Raw genomic sequence first — 21,274 nt, 5'->3', positions numbered from 1 at the left:
TGTTGCTTGTCAAACCTTTTGGCAGGGACTTGAGACTGGAGATGCATCGTGCCAATGGGAAGAATATGAAGTGATTGACAACTGAGCTATACCACATCCAGCCATTGATAGTGAATGTCCTCCTGGTAGTTCGGATGCAGTCGGAGATCAATTCACAGAATCCACACCCGCAAAAACTAAGACCGCAAGAAAGTTGAAGAAATTGTTTTATTCACCCATCGCCGGAGAAGGAACAGATGTTGCAATGGAAGAGAATGAAGTGGACGACAATGAAACACCATCAATATCACTGAACATAGCGGAAGACGATGTCAGAGATTCTACCTTTCATGTGAGTGACATGTCCTCAACGTTACAGGCCGAACCAGCTGGGATGCAGAGTGACAGTATAAGGAAAGAGGCCAAATTCATTGTATTCGATAGTTGTTTGATTGATATTATTATTCGGATGAAATGTGGGCATTCGGTTGGTGGGGAAGTATGTGGGGAGCCATTGATTAATGTGACTTGTGCAATTCGAGGCACTAACCTTGAAATACATGCCGCCTGTACAAAATATCATCCTTTCTCATGGTCTGCACAACCCATGCTGGGGCAACTGCCAGCAGGCAATCTACTTTGTGCAGTGGCTGCACTTTTTAGTGGTTCAAGTTTTAAAAAGTTAGAGTCTTTCTTTCAGTTTGTGGGAATCCATTTCATTGCGAAAACTCAGTTCTACAAATACCAAACCGATTATCTATTTCCAGCCATTAGCGAAGCTTGGAGAATGGAAAAAATGTCTATTGATAGTACATTCGCGGGCAAACGGTTCAGGCTAGCCGGTGATGGACAGTGCGACAGCCCAGGATTTTCAGCCAAGTACTGCACCTACCACTTTCAGGACATGGAAAGTAAGAAAATTGTGAGTTCGGTGGTCGTGCAGGTGTCACAAAGTACATCCTCAGTGGCCATGGAGAAAGTTGGCTTTGTAGCATCATTGCAAGAACTACAATCGCGGGGAATGGTGATCGACCTGATAGCCACGGACAGACACGTTTCAATTGCCAAGACAATGAGAGAAGAGTACAAAAATATAAATCACCAATTTGACGTTTGGCATCTTGCAAAAACAATCAATAAAAAAATGTCGGCTGCGGGTAAAAAAAAAGATATGCAAGGTATTTCACAGTGGTCCAAGTCAATCAGCAATCATCTTTGGTGGAGCTCAAAAACATGTGGAGGGTCGTTGGAAATTCTACTGGAAAAATGGCGGTCAGTAATGTTACACTGTAGCAACGTTCACCGCTGGACCACAAACCAACATTTCCACAATTGTGAACATGGCCATTTGTCCACAGAGGAGGCACAGAAGAAGAAGTGGTTGATTCCTTCATCACCCACTCACAAAGCCATTGAAAAGATTATATTTGATAAAACTATAACAAGAGATTTGAGGGGACTCACGGAATTCTGCCACACAGGAGATTTGGAGGTGTTCCACAATATGTGCCTAAAGTACAGGCCAAAACGATTGCATTTTGGCATGGAGGGCATGATAAATCGGACTCTTCTAGCGGTCTTGGCACATAACCATAATGTTGGCCGTCAACAAAGTAGGACGACCGGAACTTTAGGGACGCTTCGCTACAATAAGGCCTTCACAAAAAGAAGTAAACAATGGGTTATCAAACCAGTGTTTGAGGATATGCAATATGACTTTATTGAGAGACTTATTGTTGATGTCCTAGATAGGCACATACATGGAGTTGTGAACGAACCTGTGCAGGGGACAACTGCATTGCCACCCAACATTGCCTCTGTTCCATGTCCACCTAAAGAAGAGCTCATTGAGAAATACACATCACGGTTTAAATGATTGTAATTTGATTGTCTGTTCTCTCGAGTCTCCTCATGTCGCAGGCCCATTGAATATGTGTAGCTATGTATTGTGTAAATAAAAGTGATTGCTCTGTGAGTCCTGTGAGATGGCCTTGCACTGAATGTAGCTAACTACGAATGTGTGCTCGTTCAAAGTGAAGGTCAGCTGCTTTGATTATTTTCTCGGGTGCCGGAATGGCCCACGACTCAGTATAAGGTTCTATTGTTATTTGACCTTGACAGGCCGGGACCATCACGAAAGACTTCTTTTTGGGGGTGTGGGGCAATAACGTAAGAAACGATAATGAATATAATTTCAGAAACGAAAGCCATTTAATGTTCGTTCATTAGAAGAAATAACGTCGGCATAGAAGGAGTGGTATTTCGGGGCTGCCCTACGCACAGACACAATGGAAAATGCAAATATAATGTAAGTAACTCTTTAGATGAGTTTATACCGCAATTTAATTACTATACAGTAGCTTTAAAGACAGGTTAAGTTGTACTTGTTCGTTCTATGTGGCATATTGTTTTGTACCGCGCACTATCTTGAGGAGAACCATCTCCTTTTACGGAAGCACCTCAAAACCTTCCTCTTTGCTTCTGCTTTCTCTCTCCCTCTCCCCTGCTACAACTGGTCCACTGTCTGCGACCTCGGTCCTGGGCCCTTCCACTCTCCACCTGCACTGCCTCCCTGTCAACCCCTGCACTGGGCGACTGTCTCAGTATCCTACAGCCCCCCCTTGACGTATAATACCCAGTTGCACTGTCCTAGCTATGAAATAATTTCCCGACCTAATATATAAAATGAATAATTTTAATAAAGATCTGATGGTGAGACTAATTTCATTTTTTATGTTTTTAAAACAGGTACATCCTTCATTATTGTATGTGTCACGAGTACCAGACACCGGCGGATGGCTTTTATAACCGCCAGTTGCTTCTCCGCGTGAACAACGTTAGCACCCTGACCATTTTATGGGACGATCGCCAAGTACAAGTATGCCCTTACGCGGTACTAACGGCTAGATGCAACATACAGACCGTTGTGGTGGCCTAGTGCCTCGTTGTTGGAACAGCCATGCGATTATCAGTGCGACCGAAGAGCTTATTTTATCGTAAACCAACACCCTTTGTACTGCACACAAACATCGCTTGCCTCAAGACGAACTATTTTGGATCGAGAGCAAAGAAAAATGCAAATCGCAGAATATTCTCTAAACATTTGATGTCCAATAAATGTACTTTGCCAAATGGACAATCTTGCCGTTTGCTTTTAAACCACAGTTTCATATTCCGAATTGTGGCGCTGTATTGTGAGATGATCTAAGACCCTGTGTACAGCAAAGGAACATTGCGTGCCTCAAAACAAACTTTTTGGAACGTGAGCAAATAAAAATGCAAATCGCTGAATATTCTCTAAACATTTGATGTCAAATAAATGTACTTTACCAAATTTACAATCTTGCGGTTTGATTTAAAAGTACAGTTTCATTTTCCCAATTGTGGCGCGCTGTGTTGTGAGCTGATCTGTGTTGGTTTCCGGGTTCTGTGTGTAGTCGCGTAGAAGACGCCTGGGCGCGTTTGCCTACGCAGCACAGTCACGTCACGGATAGAGGCGGGGAATATGAATGTTTTGATAAAGACTGTTTCAGGGGCGGGGGATTTGATTTAGTGCCGCAAAAGCAGGTGAGCCAGGGCGATGGGGGGAAATGATAGGATTATCAGAAAATGGCAGCTGATTTCGAGTGCGTTAATGGACGAAAAGTCGGGTAAGGACCGTAGGAACGTTTTCTACGATCTACCGATTTATGCTTAAAAACACATGGCCGAACCGTAGGGACAATAAAAAAAAAGTCCCGGAACTATCCTTTAACATATCTGTGTCCTACCTCAATGCTATTGATCCCTGTTGAATTGCAAATCAAGGTAGCTACAGCCAACTAGGAAGAGTGCAGTGGGGGGTTTAAAATAAAGGTTCATAAAAAATGTTTTGCTGTAGAATGCATGAATTTAGCAAAGTGAGTAAAAAGCAATACAATTTAGAAATGGTTTTCAAAGCTAAAGCATCTAATTGATGCCACGCCACAACAGTAAACAGGGACATTTTACAACTCATGTTTATAAATCGTTGTCCCACAATATCTGACAGCAATGTCAATGTTAATCAAACTTGATGATGCTAGTGTCCACAACATATGACTGTCATTTACCATTGAAAGAAGATATTTTAAAGCTGGCTGTGCCAATATATGTCAGTACTGACACTTTATGAACACACACTAATGTCAGCTGTGCCCAATAAATTCATTATTGCCAGTGTAAGAAGACATATTCATGCTGGATGTGCAAATGTTTGCCAATGTGTACACTGTAAAACTATGCTTTTTTATTGTTATAGTTGAAAATCAACCTTTCAATAAATGAGAAACTACATCAGTTACAATTTTACAATACCATTGAATGACAAATGGAAGGAAAAAAGAAAACCATATAAAATAAAATAAAATAAAATAAAATAAAATAAAATAGAATGATCATAAAATAAACACAATGACAAATAGTCGCATGAATCATCAAATAAGAACCTATGTACACAGATGACATTTTAACATGAAGTACACAACATTTCATGCTTGAATCTGCTCAATCTGGGAGAGATGAAAGAATAATACATATGTCAGTTCTATATTGGAAATAACTTTCTCTCGCACTATAAAATCTGTAATCACTTATCGAATCCTAAAAGGATTATAAATCTCGCAATTGCAATTTGAACCATTGGAAATTTAGCATGAAAATGTTTGCTCTACAATTTGTCCGATGTCAAATCTCTAAAACATTCAAAGTATAGCTTAAATAACACATTACGCTGGTGTACCAACTTTGGACATTCAATAAGTAAATGCTGTGAAGTCTCACTTTGATTGTGGATACAGCAGTAAAAATATACCCATGTTGTATGTTTAACATGACTCCATTGTGGCCAATATACAATATATATCTGCATGCTAGGTGTACCACCAGAATCCATTATTACCACTGTAAAAAATGCATTAAGGTGGGCTACACCAGAGAATGTAGGTATTGCCCTTGTAAGGCCACAATTCAGTGCCTGGGACTAGCAATTCCAGTAATTCCCTATTAGAAAACATTGTTATAATGTCTGAGCACATATATTCCAGCACTCTTATTGTACAAATACATTGATATTCTGCATGTCCAGCTATATGCCAGTATTGCCTCTGTGATGTCACAATTATGTTAGCTGTGCTAGTATTGGCACTGTTGGAAATATTGCAATTCTGGCTATGATAATATGTACAGTTGTCCCACTGTATGATCATTCATATGCTAGCACTGCCTAATAATGTAATACTCACAATTATGAGACTGTAATAGCATATTTTCAAGCTGGCTTTGTCAATATATGCCACCATTGTGCCTCAACATGTTCTCTTGCAATGAGTGTTCACAATATGATAGGACTGTCCTTAAACATCTCCCCACCTTGCCATTTTGCCATTCCCTCCTGACATCACCACCCCCGCTGCCCAAAAACATACACACACACAAACAACATTCACATGCATGCAGAGAGACATGCAGGCACATACATTCACATATGCACACATGCATACACACCCTAATTTGGCATATCCATAGACAACGACTCATGTGCATGGACTCATACACCCACAGACATACATATAGACACAAACACACACCTTTTTATTAATTTGTATACTCAATTGTTCCACCTGGCTGCTGCAGGAAACAAGCAGAGATAACAGTCAGCACATCTCTACAGTCCTTCTTCCTGTGTATTTTCCATGATCAGGAAAGCAGCACCTCTTTCAGCCATGAACAACATGGATGTACAGGAGCACCCCTTAATGAAAATGAATATTCAGAACCACAGCCAGTGTGTCCGTGCAATGCACAGGGCCGGGGAAGCAAAAATCCATAGCACTGCATGGACAGTTGTACACATTTGGGACAGAGGACTCCAAACAAACATACAACCAGGTGTTCCCTAACACCAGCCAGTCAAGTATTACTTACGAAGCTTCTCACTAAAGTGGAGGGAGCATATGGTTTGCCCTCTGGCTCCTCAGTAATTACTGGAAAGGCACCACCCCTGGTTGACTAATATAAATGAGCTGTCATTGTTGAGTCCAAAGGGTTAGCAGCTTAAGACCAAACCCATTCATTTCAATATTTTTAACAGTTATATTCACGTAACCCAATAACAGCTCTTCTTTGGGTCAATGTAGATGGCTGCAGCAGAATAATTGAAATCATTAGGAACTGGCATGAGACTATAGAAAACCGTCCGGTTATCTGAAGGCTCGCTTGCAACACTCTCATTTTTACCTACTCTGGGGCTGCCAGAGCAGGTGGGATTTTGTTGATCCTGGATGCATAACATTTTGCATAGGTTTTTTGTCATGTATAGCAAGTGGGATAACTCATTTGGGCCAAATCACACATGCCACAGCGTTGCCCAGTCATCTTTATTGGAAGTTCACCTTTATTGAGTCACATGAGCAAAGAAATGTGGGTATGGACGTTTTAGCTAATAAGATAAATGGATAAAGAAGGCCACCATTGATGAATCCATAAAGGGCTCAGTAAAGAGTTGAAGAGTTGTAGGTGTGTGGGGGCCAAAGTCAGAGATAAGGTCACGTGAAAGTCAGCCATTATGCCGCTTGGTCCTCAGTCCTTACCTTTTGTCAGTGCCTTGATCTCAGCCACTATTGATCATAGCTGATACTTCATCAAGATTCCATAGAGGCTAATCTGTCACCTAGTACCAACAGTGGAGACATTTCCACCCAAAAAATCATGAATATTACCATTAACATCAGTGCTCTGCAAGGTGTATGGCTTATTAAAATGAAGTTCGGAATATGATTAGGTTATCAACGTATCATTGGTTAGTGCCATGCTTCTATTGTCCTGGATGAAAGACGGATATATTGGAGAAATTCTCGTTTGTCCTCAGCTGTGCTGTGTAAATATGAATTTCTGTATATAGTGTTATTTGACCTTGTATTTTAGAATCGCAATATTAGCATGGCTAAGTAGTACAGCATTCATCACAAATGTGATCATTTTGATATTTGTTACAGTCTCCATGTCACCTGTAGCTGAACGTTCTTTCTCCAATGTTTTCTGTCTGTACTGGTGTTTATCACTATTTTTATTGTGTGGGAGACATATGTGATTAATGTACTGTACTGTCTGCTATGTATCCCAGTACCCAGTGAATAAGGACATACAAAATAGGGAAATGACATGTAAACCTAGTGAGATTTCCTCTTTGATCAGCAGTGACTAACCTAGAAGCCTTCTGAGGTGGGGGCAATAGAGTTGTACTATGGAGAAGTCTTGTATTAGTTAATTAATTTTATTAGTCGTATTTTGGATATTGGCTGTGATCCACCAACCCCTTCAGTCCACAATCATCTAAGCACTTAGCATTTACGCAATCATGCATGAATATAGTGGCACCTTGTTTACTGTTTATAGCCGAGGCGAACCCTGACAGGCAGACCCATGCCCACTGTAGAGTTAGTGACACAGTGGGGGTCATTCCGAGGTTGGTGCTAAGGGAAAAACAATGCCGGTAAAGGAATACCGGCATCACTTACTGCTACGGGCTATTCTGACCAGACTGACCGCTATTAGAGGCATCGTCAATTACGGCACCTCTAATAGCGGCATGGGTGCAAGCACGCGGCCCACCATGCCAGCAATAGTGGCATGCCGTAAACTCGAGAAGATCACAAGTGAAGCGGACATGCAAATACCGGCTTCATGAAGGCATTGAAAGTGCTTACCAGCATGCCGTAAATACCGTCATCGCAGACCAACCGTAAAATGCCTTGAGCAGTGTTCCCAACTGCCACAGGTGCACACAATCAGCACAGGTGGAGGCAATGGAGCCCAGTACAAAAGGAGCACACCCACACACCACACCCCCTCCCACACCAAGATGATTCCAATAGTAGTAGCATTACTGGAGCTGGAGGAAATGCTTGCATTGCCACAACATCAACAACAAAAACAACAGCCAGCACCACAGAGGAGATGCAGGAGGTGAAGGAGGATGAGACAGGCCCAGCATGCCCCGCCAGTGCAGCCACCGTTACCACGCAGGCAGCCCCCAATCCCTCGCATCAGAGCCAGTCCTTTCAACCTAACCCCTGAGCAGATCCACACCCTGTACCCTCTGGACCGGGACACCATCACCACCATTGTGGACCTGATACACAATGACATTGTCAGCCTCATTGAAATACGCACCACCATCCCCCCTCTACTGAAGGTAGTGTCTGTGCTCCACTTCCTTAACAGAGGAACCTACCAGCACACAGTGGGGCACATGCATGGCATATCACAACCCTTATTTTCTCGGATTCTAAACCAAGTGTTGGATGCTCTCCTCAAGCCCACCAGGGACTACATATTGCTACCACGGACTCCCCAGGAGATATTTGATACAAAAGTTGGCTTCCATGCACTGGCAGGCATGCCAATTTGTGTAGGTGCCCTCGACTGCACCCACATGGAGTTGGTGGTCCCGCATGCCATGGAGGTGGTGTACCGCAACCACAAGCAATACCACTCCATCAATGTGCAGATGGTATGCAATGGCAGCAAGATCATCACACATTGTTGTGCCCGATATCCTGGATCAACTCATGACTCTATGGTCCTGCAGAACTCCATGCTACCACGCTTCATGGAGTGACATGCTGGACGACGTGCCTTGGTAAGTTGCAGGACTGGCACATGGCATTGAAATGGGGGGAGCGATGCACACACCACCATGGTGTCAATGTTGATGTTACTGCACGATGTGCACATCACCGGACACTGTGCCCCAAAGCATCACTAATGGTACATGACACCCAAATCTTATATAAATGAAGTAAGGTCGACACCTATCACAACATGTCTAACAGCAAACCACCCCACATCCCACGACACGTGCACCACTCATCAGCAGTGCTCACCCTCCGTATCACCATCCAGCACTATGCAGTGCATATGGACTGTGTTGCTGTCTCCAGCATATCACCACACAGGATAAGCATCCCTGGGAGTGCATCAAACTGAACCAACTAGGGAATCCACTGTCTGTCACAGGGCCACCACACCAACAGGAGTGCTGCATGTCACCATGGGAATGATCTGCGCTGATTGCCCAGACTACTGCCATCACTCCCTCTAAATAAATCTCACAGAACACAACACCTCACAAATTTCACACTAACACAGCTGTATGCATACACGATGCATGAGCTACAAGACGGCAGAGCACACCGTGTGTCATCTTGAAGATGCAACCCACACCATTAGTCCATGACACAGGACACATTGAGGGACTGAAAATGGCGTAAATACATCAAGAGACATGTGCATGTGGCCAACGATAATCTGCAGGCATGTGTGATTATTACAGCTGTCTATCATGAATCGACTAACATTTACCTTTTATTGCATCTCATGCAGGTGATAGTGGTTATCCCTTGAAGCAGTGGCTCCTCACCCCTGTCCGAAACCCACAGAACAGGCACGAGGAGGACTATAATCGTTCCCATACCTGTACCCGTGTGGTCATCGAGCAGACCTTTGGCCTGTTGAAGACACGATTTTGCTGCCTTTGCCGATCGGGTGGGGCACTCCTCTACAGGCATGAGAAGGTGGCCAAGATCATCATGGCATGTGTCATGCTGCACAATATGTGTATCCGCCAGAACGTGCCCCTGCCCCCTGACATTGAACTGCTCCCACCTGGTGATGATGAAGGGGTTGAAGAAGATGTAGCTGGACATCATTGTGGTGCCGATGCACAGGAGGGACGTGCTGTGCACCAGTCAGTGATTGCACAATATTTCTGACACACATGGCAGCAGAGGGTGACATGATAGTTGGACAGAGGGCACTGGGTGTGGGGGTACATGTAAACTATGCACTGTATATGAATAAATGACACATGCACAATGATGAAAGTCCACTCAAGTCTTGCTTTTCCCACAACGGGTGTATTAAAAATAACAAAAGTGCAAAAACCCTCCACCACCCTCACCCCCCTCTACCTCCCACACAACTCCCCCACACACCCTCCCCCTCGTCCCCTCCCCCCACAACTCCCCCACATACCCCTTAACCTCCCTCCCCCTCCCCCCACAACTCCCCCACACATGTCCCATAAGGTCTCCAATGCCTACATGAGGCTGCCCTGACTATCAATTGGCACTCCCTGGTCCAGGTGGCGGCATGTCTTGCCGGCGCAGGGTACGTGCTGACCTGCGAAACGGGCTTGTCTGGATCGAACTGGATGATGACGATGTGGCCGCCTGCTGGGATTGGGTAGCCGGATGCCCTTCCTTCTGCTAAGACCTGGCGGAGGCCCGAGACCTCCTCACAGAGGCGACTGGTGTTATCTCCAAAGGATTTGGCCATGGAGGTGGTGTTCTCCGTGATGGTCCTGCCTAGGTAGGCAAAGTTCTCACACCACTCCTGTCTGGCCAGTCTGTTGTCCTCAACAAACTGACACACAAGGGCAGTCAGCTGTTCTGACTGCTGCGGCCCTGTGGGTGCACCTGTGGAGGTTGTTGGTCCCTGGCTGTCCTTCTCATTCTGCTCAGCCTTCCTACTCGTCAAAATGGGACTGAAGTGCCCTTCCATCTGCTCCTGACCAGACTGCTCCGGGGTGGTGGGGTGGTCAGTATCGAGGGACGATATTTGGGGGATGCCGGTGAACTTGGCATACGGACCACTTCCGATGCACCGTCCTCAACGGGCACCCATATGTCATCCTGTGGGTCCTCCACAGCCAGGGGTGCTGTGGCTGCCCCCTCCCCAGCCACACTGGACTCCTCTGAATGTGGTGCCTCGCCTGATTCCTCAGGATGGCCAATGCGTGGTGGTGCTTCGCCCTTTACGGGCCTTGGCGGCACCGGTGCAATGGCAACCTGGGGTGTCTTGCCTGTTGGTGCATGGCAGCCCCTGGGTTGTTCACTCGAGGTCGAAGGGCGGTTGGTGTCATCCCGGGACCTCTTCCGGTGTGTTGTCTTGCCGGGGGTTGCGTCCTGCCCATCACTGTCATGGTCAGAGCCTGTGGGGGTCGAAGAGAGGGATGGCATGAGTGATGTTTTAATAGGCATCATGCATACATTTGGACAATTGATCATCCACACAATTGGGGTAATAGGCATTTGTGTTTGGATGAGCACATTGTTTGATACATGGGTGGGTTATGCAGGCATACGTCAACGTCACTCATGTTGGCCAAGAGCTATGCTATCTGACATGCACATCATTTGGGGCCTGCCCGCTGTGTGACTCATGCCATTTGCATCTTTTTGTGCAATGTGTCAGGTACAGTATTGCCTTGCAGCAGGCATCGCATGTGTCTGTGATGCATCTGCCTACTTTGCTGGGAGTGTGTGTATGTTGGACCATGGCTTGACACTTTGGACTGACATATTGGTTGACTTTCATCAGACTCGGCATTACAATGTTTTCCTAGGACACTCACCTCCATCGCCCGATGTTGTGATGCCACACTTCATCTCGCCAACACCTTCTATCCCCTCCATTCCTATCAGGCTGGTGCAGATGTCCTCCCATGGGGTGAGCTTGATTGGTGAGCTGGGACCTCCTCCTGTTCCCATTGCCTGGCTCTTGTTCACTGAGAGAATATTTTGAACTCTAAGTCGCAGGTCGTCCCAGCGCTTACAGCAGTCTTTGATTGTACGTGGGGTTCTCCCAACAGCACTGACCTTCTGAGCAACAAGTGCCCAGATCTCCTTTTTTTCAGTATTGCCTCCCTCTTCATGTTGTTTGAGAACACTATCCCAGCATGCTCCTGCAGTGTGTCAACCAGCATCTGCAGCTCATCCTCATTAAATCTCTCCTTCCGCAGGCGGGCAGCTCCCTTCTTCAGGGCCTTGGGCATAGTGGTGTGATAGTAGGATGTTTTTACGACAACAGCAGAGTCCAACGGGTCCTGTGTGGTGAGGTTGGCAATCGATTGTTTTTTAAAGATGGCGCCGCGCTCCTTCCCATTCCTGTGGAATGATGCTACTTCCGGTTCCGCTTACTAGCAGTGACCATTATTAGCGGTGACCATTATTAGCAGTCATCGCTGGTAACGGTCACCGCTAATGCCGCATTGGACCTTGTCGGTAGTGCTATGTGCGCTATGCTTGATGCTGCTAAGGGCATTTAAGGTGCCTTTAACGGCATGGTGGTAATGACCTTACTGGCATGGTGCAAAGCTCGTGCCCACAAAGTTGTAATAGTCCCCTATTAGCGGACTGATGACTGCCTGGACACGCTATTTACGCCATGCCGGTAAGGACCGTTACTTACCTCCAAACTCGGAATGAGGGCCAGTGTTCTTGATCTGGTTCTCCTAAATTAGGGTGATATCGAATTTCCCTTTTTATAGATGGGTTAGAAGTTTGGTTTCTTTGAAGGAGCTAGGCACTCTTTGAGCATTTCATTAAGATAGTATGCAGCATGATGCAAAGGGGAATGACTGTGATGAAAATGTTGCAGTATTACCAAGGAGCTCCGTGAGGTTTGTAAACAGTCACTGGAAGGAGGGGGCCACTGTACACGTTCAAAATAAAAACTAGGAGGGTGTGGAGAGGGTAGGGAGAATGAGAATACTGAGATGGTGGAGCTTTACTATTCCTTTTAAGTATAAACCTTGGGGTGGACCTTGTTCTGTCCACTCAGTCCACAGGGGTACCTCTCCACAGCAACAAAAAAAAAAAAAGAAATCACAGAGGTTTCACACAATATCTCTAAAAATGCAAAAGGAGGTATAACAATATTGCATGATAATAAACATTCATGTGAACACATACCCAAAAAGAGTTATCTGTACGTGAGATGGTCATCATAAAATGACATATCTATTGCTGGAAAAGCCATCATGTATCTTTCAGGCTGAGCTACCTCTTGCCTGAGAGCAACGTTTCGGATTAGTGTCTATGTGAGCCTTAGCATTTTAATGAAAGCTTGTATGCCATTTGGATCATACTATAAGAGACTCTGTTCCCAATGTGTGATCTCTATTCTGGCTGTGTTTAACAGACCTTACACTGTATACAGGGATCTGAATTTGGGACACATAGTGAGTAAGTGCTTGTATTTCTCTGAGGAACATTTGCAGAAATCCTGATTTTTAAAATACAATGTCCATTGCAATGCAATGTCCGCACATTTTTCGAAGGGTATTGCTTAATGGTCTTTTCAGAAAAGTCAGGTGACTTGCTGGATGATTATGGAGCAGGAAGAAGGCAGTGACAGCACCTTCATTTGAAATGTATTTGCAATCTATTTAACCAATCCATAGAAACCGAGGTTATTGCTTCTTCTTTTCCCCTCTTTCTTTAACATTCTCCACAGGTCACACATACTACAGGATGCACACTTAATTTTCCAACTTCAAAATCTTAAATGTATATTATTTACAGGCACAGATGCAGTTCTCATCAGCTTTTATGTGGACCTAAATGTGTCTAGGCCTGTTACAAAGTCACTAGTGTCCATTTGGATTATGGACAACTGTTAGTTGGTCAGACCCATAATAGGTTTCGGGGACACAAGCTTTGCCATGACCTCAAAGAGCAACATTTTGACTGAATTTTGAAGGACATGGTGGTAGGAGGTCTGGTTCCAATGATAACCTAGCTAGCAGACTTGGAGGTAGCCATGCTTGTATCTTGTGGTGGATAACCTGACCTGTTCTAAAGTGCTGCTGTTACAAGAGGGAGGTATTTCGTGAAGCTATTTCAAATATGCTCTACCCATATTTCCAAATACCTGAAATAGCCACTTCAGGAATTGCAAGTATTTTGAGCTGAATACTGCAAGCCAATTGTTGTGCCTAATTGTGCAGCAATGCTATCACAGAGACTCTCTGCAGATGCCCGCCCACACACACCACCACACTCCATTACTGTTTCAACATATTGCAATTGTATGCTCTGGGACCTCAAGCTGTATCTCTGGTAAAATGTTAGGAGGCACACGTGGAACCCAGCCTAATCATCAAGTAACTGAATGAGTGCAAGGAAACAGCTGTGCACTCACAGATCCAGTGTTTCATGCATGATGAGTGGTCCTACCATGGAATTCACCAGGATGGGCAGACAAATTCCCTCCTGTATCTCATGGTAGTCATTCATTGTGACTCACTAGGCCTGTGGGTACACTCAACGGTAAATGAAAACTGCCAATAATACAAACAAACTAAACCGTTGCAGGAACAATATTGAGCCTTGAGTGCATTCCACCCCTAAGACTCAGTTTGAATAACTTTAAATTGACAGCCGGAAATGATGAAAAGCTCCAAGGTAAAAACATGTTCTGTATTCATGGAGAACTGTGCCTGCCACAATGGAATTTTATATCTGCAAATACCAAGTTCCAGACTATGGGTCTCGGTAATGGGTCAACTCTACAATTCTTCTAACTGGGGAACATGGTCTGTATTAAATGAATATGTTTTAAAATGACAAAAGTAAAGTGGTAGGTGTAGTAATATATATAGTGCTTTATAATATTTATAGCGCTTTAGAATATATAGCATTTTACTAAGTGTGATGACATTTTTTTGTTGTTGCCAGCAATAATGTGACACACACATATAGTCATTTTTATGTTGCCAGTATAACATGTGAATATGTTGCTGGTGGCATGCAAGGTACAGAATTCATTTTTCACAGCAAAAGCCCAATGTGAAACTGCAGAGGGTTTCAATTTGCACCTTTTTTTTCTCTGGAATACCTCATACATAGAAAACTACATTATTTGCACACAACTGGTCCCATATGCAATTGAATTACAGGTGAGGAAGGATACTACTATTCCTGCATTCACCAAGCAGGTTGCAATAACGCTAAAGTGCAAGAATGGACAGCAAATGAAAGATCCTGATGCATTTGTGTGCTTAAATGAGTCCATCAAGCAACAAGGCCTGGATTATGAATACACCCCATTGATAGATGTTGGAGAAGGATCTGTCAAAATAATGGTGAATAATAAAAGACATCAGGATATTCATTTAGAGGAAAATTCTTCATTAAGAATGTCGATACAAATATCCCATTATACTGCAGATTTCAATAACATGATAATTGGAAATATTCCTGAGAGATATGCAAATGCACAGGGTCTGCATTCTCACTCCAAAGGGATCTTTAAAATTCAACCTGTATAGCCTTATAATTCAAATGAGACAGTGTGCTGTCACCAGGAGAATTATATAATATTTGACTTAAATGAAAATAAAATAGAAAATCAGCACATTCAAATGGAGGCTGATATGCCAAAATATTTAAGAGTGCAGCTTTACAGAGAGACACAGCCACACAGTTGGAAGAACGCACAGAGATTCCTCCACTGGAGGATTTCCCAGAATTCTCAGAAATGGTAGAGGAGCAGATTTTATTGGCAGATGCATGTGATAGCGATGAAGATAAAAATGAATTGAGAAAAACATTTATGGAATTTAAAGATGTCTTTGCTAAAGATGCATATGATTGCGGCCTAACTAATTTACATGTTGCCACATTACCAGAGGGGTGTGGTAGAAATACAGTGTTTGTGTGCCAATATAGATTACCACTGGCATGTTTAGAGTCACTGGCAGAAATAATTAAAAACTTGGAGTCTCTGAGAATTATCAGTCCCATTCATAGTACATCTAACACTCCTATTTTGGGTGTGTTAAAGCCAAATGGTCAATGACATCTGTGTGCAGATTTGAGAGAATTAAATAAAAGAGTGCCAGTGTCCAGATGGCCACTGCCATTTATTGATCAAGGCCTGGCTCAGGTGCATGGCTCAAAAGTATTTACCACATTAGATCTCATATCTGGATATTGGTGTGTGCCATTGGCAGAGGATATTCAGAATTTGTTTTCATTTTCATTTGATAAAACGCAATGCGCATGGGTTAGACACCATTCAGGTATGTCAATAGTGGGAGTGAGTTTGGCATATTTTTGAGAAAGGCTATGCCTGATGCAGCGGAAAGACTATAGTTTATGTGGATGATGTCCTGATGAAAAATGAAAGCTTAAAAAGCCATTTTGATGAAATTAGACATGTTCTTGGCCAATTGCAAAAGGCAGGTGCCAAAGTATCTTTACAGAAAGCACAATGGTGCAAGAAAAAGGTACATTTTCTAGGTCATGAAGTGACTGAACATGGACTAAACCCTAAAAAGAAAAAGGTAGAGGCCATACAGAAATTAAAAGACCCTAGAAATGTGAAAGGTTTAAAAAGTTTATTAGGAATGACGGGCTATAACAGCAATTTTATTGCAAATGATGCTGAAATTACTCAACCATTGACTAAACTACTGAAGCTGAATACACCCTGGAAATGGGAGAAAGAGCAATCTGAGGCAGTGGCTAAATTAAAGGAATGTCTTATAAAGGCACCATGTTTAGCATACCCCACAAAGAACAGGGATTTCTTTATAGAAATAGGTTTCTCTGAAGGTTGTATGTCAGCAGTGTTATCTCCTAAAAACATGATTTGAATCACAAAACCATTGCTTATGCAAGTAAGGCATTTTCTCAAGTTGAAATTAAATTCAGTGAATGTGAAAAGGCCCTTTTGACCACTGTGTGGGTGTTACAGCATTTCCGCCCCATTGTTCAGGGAGAAAAGGTAATCATTGAAACAAATCATCAACCATTGCAATTTTTAGATAGTAAAAGGATTAGGTCAGGCAACCTAGCACAATCCAGAATTACTTCATGGACACTGGCATTGCAAGGCTTTCCTGTAGAAGTGAGGTATAGCCAAAATAAAAAGAGCCCAGTTACTCAAATATTGGCAGATTTACATGACTGTGCAGCTGAACATGTATCAAACGAAGTAGAGGTGGAATCTAGTTAACAGGAGTTTGAACAATCACCACACAAAGCTTTTGATGAAAAGACATGCAAGGATTTAACAACTATATATGTTGATGGTTGTGCTTTTCACATTGAAAATGACAGCAATAAACAATTGGCATCAGGAATAGGAAATGTCTGGTTGAAATGTGAAGACATTCCTAGTAAAGGGATGAGAATTGGGGCTAGGAGTAGTCAGATAGTGGAAATGGCAGCCATTTATGAAGCAATTAATACTGCAGTTGATAATAAATTTAGTGAAATTGTTCTAGTGACTGATTCTGATTATGCACTATATAGCTTTGTGGAATATTTGCCTGGCTGGAAAGCAAGAGGCAAGATTATGTACAATAAAAAGCCCCTCAAACATAGAAAAATTATACAGGACATAGACAAATTAGTGTCAGAGAATGTTTAACAATATACTGGAGGAAAATTCGTGAACATTTAAAAACTCCAGGAGAAGATAAGGAGGGAAATGATAAAGCAGATCATTTAGCCAAAATTGGGGCTGTGATGGGAGACTTGCTACCTATTGAACACTTACTTGGTGAAATACAGATTGATGCAGTTACACGCTCTAAGGCTCCAAAAGAGGTAGAACAACCAGTAGTGCAATGGAGTTATGATACACCAGATCAAGATCTGATTAAGGCACAAAAGGATGACCCAATATTGGGAATCTATTATAATCATTTGATAGACCCGGAACAAAATCCTTTAACTGAAAATGATTTTGCAGGAAAAGAGTTGAGGGTGCTATTAAAGAATAAAACACGAATAAGATTACAGGATGGACTCATGATTAGGGAATCCATAACAGGACAAATACAGTGGGTGGTACCCCTTTCATTCAGAGGGCTAATGCTACACCATGCACATGATGCAATAGTTGCAGGACACAGTGGTTCACAAAAAACATTAGAGATACTGAAAGATTATGCTTACTGGCCACACATGTCTCAAGATGTAGAATTATATACTAGGGGGTGTCTGGTATGTGCCCAATTTAAACCCGCTTCACCAATGGATAGGGCCCCACTGATGAAAAGAGGCTATACCCTTCCATGGTCAGATTTGCAAATAGACTATGTAGGGCCTGTAATAAGGTCAAGCAGGGGGAACCGTTATTTTTTAGCGTGGTTTGATTGATGTCAAAATGGATAGAGTGTATTCCTGCACCAGATTGTAGTGCGCAAACAGCAGCTACAATACTGGTAAATCATATATTTTCAAGATTTTGGTTACCACAAAGAATATAATCAGATAGAGGAAGTCATTTTACGAGCGCTTTAATGAGTAAAGTGTGGCAGATACTGGGGGTGAAAAGAAAACTGCATATTGCATACAGACCTGTTTCTTCTGGGGGTGTTGAACCTTGCAACAGGTCTGTTGTGGACATTTTAAATAAGTTTGTAGCAGAGGCAGGTTCCAGCTGGGATTTACAATTACCCCTAGTTTTGATGGCAATCAGATCGACTCCTGCCAAAGCAACATGTATCAGCCGTCATGAAGTATTGACAGGTAGGAAAATGGTATTGCCACAACATTTGTTATACAGGACACATAAACAGACACTTGTAAGCACATCTACAGTTCATGAATATATGGAAGAACTGAGGAAGCATTTACAACATGCACTTGCTTTAGTTCAGCGGAATTTGGAAAGGGCTGCTGACAGTGCAAAATCATATTATGATAGAAAGACATTCGTGAAAGAGTATAGTGTAGAGGATCAGGTATATAAAATTTCATTTTGGAAAAGGTAAACAGAACAATTCTAAATTTCTGGCGGCCTGGCAGGGGCCGTTTAAAATTATAGATAAGGTGTCTCCATTGGTGTATAAAATATTGAAGACAGAGAGTGAAACAGTAATAGAGCAGTTTGTTCATGTTAATCAAATTAAGCCCTGTCACCCCAAACAAGAAGTCAGGAGACTTGCACAAGTAGAAACAGCTTAAGTATCCTGGAAACATGAAAGGAAAGACACAGTGACTGTGTTCATAGTACCTCACATTATAAAAAAATATATATACATAGTCATGGTATTATTAGAAATATAGTAGATGAAAATACCATAAATGTTAAACATTAACAAAAGGGGGCTGAAGCAGATGGTATTATTTTAATACAAGGATGAAATATATTTAATAATTAATGATGCTTTGTGTCAATGTTTGTTTTCTCTCTAACATGTGCTTAATTCCAGAAACCAAAAGAAAAAAGGATGAAATGTTTTGGACTATGTCATTTATTTTTGTTGAAAAGGGTGAAATTGGTATTGTGCTATGTACTTAATCTGTCTCTTTTCTATTTGATTTAGAACAATTGACCTATATTTTGAGGTCGGAGGTCACAGAACCGGAGGACACAGAAGATGATGGAGTCATGGAGTCCACGGGATGAAGATCAAGTAATGCCTCTGGACCGAAATATGTAGGTGAAGACAAAGTAACCGGGACGCGAAAAGAGATGACTTCGATGGAAAACCATCCAAGAGTGCCAGAATGAAAGAATTCACTGAATGAACCAGATGATGAGAAGTTGATGATTGGGACATCTCAGAGGTGGACATCATTAATGGATCCATGGTGAACTGAACCTGCAGCATTGTGGGTGCATTATTTCCAATGCATCCTGGAAGTATGGGCAATGGAGTCCCACAACTTTATTGTTTTAATTACTTATTTTAATTAGTTATATTCATTCTTTGTTTTAAGTATTTGTTATATTTTATTATTTTGTTATTGGACTTAAAATATTTGTTTCACGATTGAACAAAGACATTTATTATGGACACTTCAGTTGGAAAGAAAAGTGTACAATATTCTATAGGAACTAATGGACTCATTTGAGATGAATTTTGATTTTATGGTGATTAGGCAGTGATTGATTATGAAAGATTTAAATGTTCATTTTATTGAGTTGCTATGATGGAATGAGAAAGAGGAGCAAAGTTGGGTTTCCTCCAATTGTGGATTTGAGTATTGCCAAATTGTCAGAAAAGGAGGGTATGTGGTAATATATATAGCGCTTTATAATATTTATAGCACTTTAGAATATATAGCGTTTTACTAAGTGTGATGACATTTTTTTGTTGTTGCCAGCAATAATGTGACACACACATATAGTCATTATTATGTTGCCAGTATAACATGTGAATATGTTTCTGGTGGCATGCAAGGATCAGAATTCATTTTTCACAGCAAAAGCCCAATGTGAAACTGCAGAGAGTAAAAGTGCACCATTTTATTTTTCTTTTTTCTCTGGAATACTTCATACATAGAAAACTACATTATTTATATAACTGACTGACTGACTGAATTAACAATTACTAATTACTAATTCTAACCCCTTAACATTATAGTGTAGCCTCTGTGTGCGAAATGATGTGAAGCAGGAAACTGAAAAGATACAGTTAGTATAATCTGAAGCTCTCATTTTTGGGACATGAGGGTGGTAACAGAATACATTTTCTGCTAATATGATTGGAAGAAAGTGTCTGCAGATATGACACGCCACATGTGGGGGGCTCTGTGTTTTTCTAATGGAAAGATGACAGAGGGAAGTTTAGTTTGTGCCTGGTCACTCAGCGCTGGCTGGAGAACCTCTCATTCTCGCCGCGCATTCCAAGCATCCAAGATTACAGGAGCAGTTTGTTGGCTGGAACTGCTTTTCTGAGGGGAGCAAGGACAAGATTGTGTGGGAGAGATTCAAACAAATACCTCTGGTAAGCAAACACAGTTTAAGTGAGGTCACTGTGTTTTGTTGGACGAACGACCGATCTAAAAATGTCATGTAGGCAGATTACCATAGGAAATCCCCTGCATTTTAATTTGTCATGTTTATAATGTTAAAAAGTGAGTCGTATTTTATAAAAAGGCTTGTTTGCTCTGTTTCTGTTTTTTATTTCCTTTTCTTCTTTTGTTACAGATAATGGTGAAATGTACACCATTATCTGTAACAATCTGTAAGATTTCATTTGAATTTTTTAATTGTGAATTGTACTTGTCTGCAATATAACCAATATATAAAAATGAAATGTTTAGAGTCTTTTATTGCATTTGGGATTTTATATGTGGACACAGGGGAGATTCATTATTTTGGTAATACATTTGTCAATTTGCCCATGCAGATAGAATAACAAACAGATTAAGCAGTGTTAAAATAGGTGTGTGTGTGTGTCCTTCCTCCTTGCATGTTGTTTGGAGGGAATCTAATATAACACATGGATTACTGGAGGTCTATGAGCCAGTAATGATGCCTACAGTCGCATAGATCACTAGTGTAGATAAGCCTGTGATACCGGCCACAGGCTGTAGGTAGCACTCACTATATAAAAGTGTTGGGTTATCTTATGTGTATAGGTCCATGGCTCTCTGCAGATCACTAGGAGGTATTCTCATAGAAAGGAAGTTTTTGTTTATGATGGGGTTCTGATGTAGGGAAGGAAACTATGCTCACCACTAAA

At 42.2% G+C, this 21,274-nt stretch overlaps 1 protein-coding gene across 1 annotated transcript in view; it reads right to left on the bottom strand.

The window, feature by feature from the left end:
- The window catches only part of NEGR1 (neuronal growth regulator 1), a 2,727,005-nt gene that overhangs the window by 2,412,136 nt on the left and 293,595 nt on the right, over positions 1-21,274 (bottom strand). The gene's annotated exons all lie outside the window — the stretch shown is intronic.

The sequence above is a fragment of the Ambystoma mexicanum genome, chromosome 1q (genome assembly GCF_040938575.1).
Source record: "Ambystoma mexicanum isolate Mex_15411 chromosome 1q, UKY_AmexF1_1, whole genome shotgun sequence".
NCBI lineage: Eukaryota > Metazoa > Chordata > Amphibia > Caudata > Ambystomatidae > Ambystoma > Ambystoma mexicanum.
This window is presented reverse-complemented; position numbering and strand designations above follow the sequence as displayed.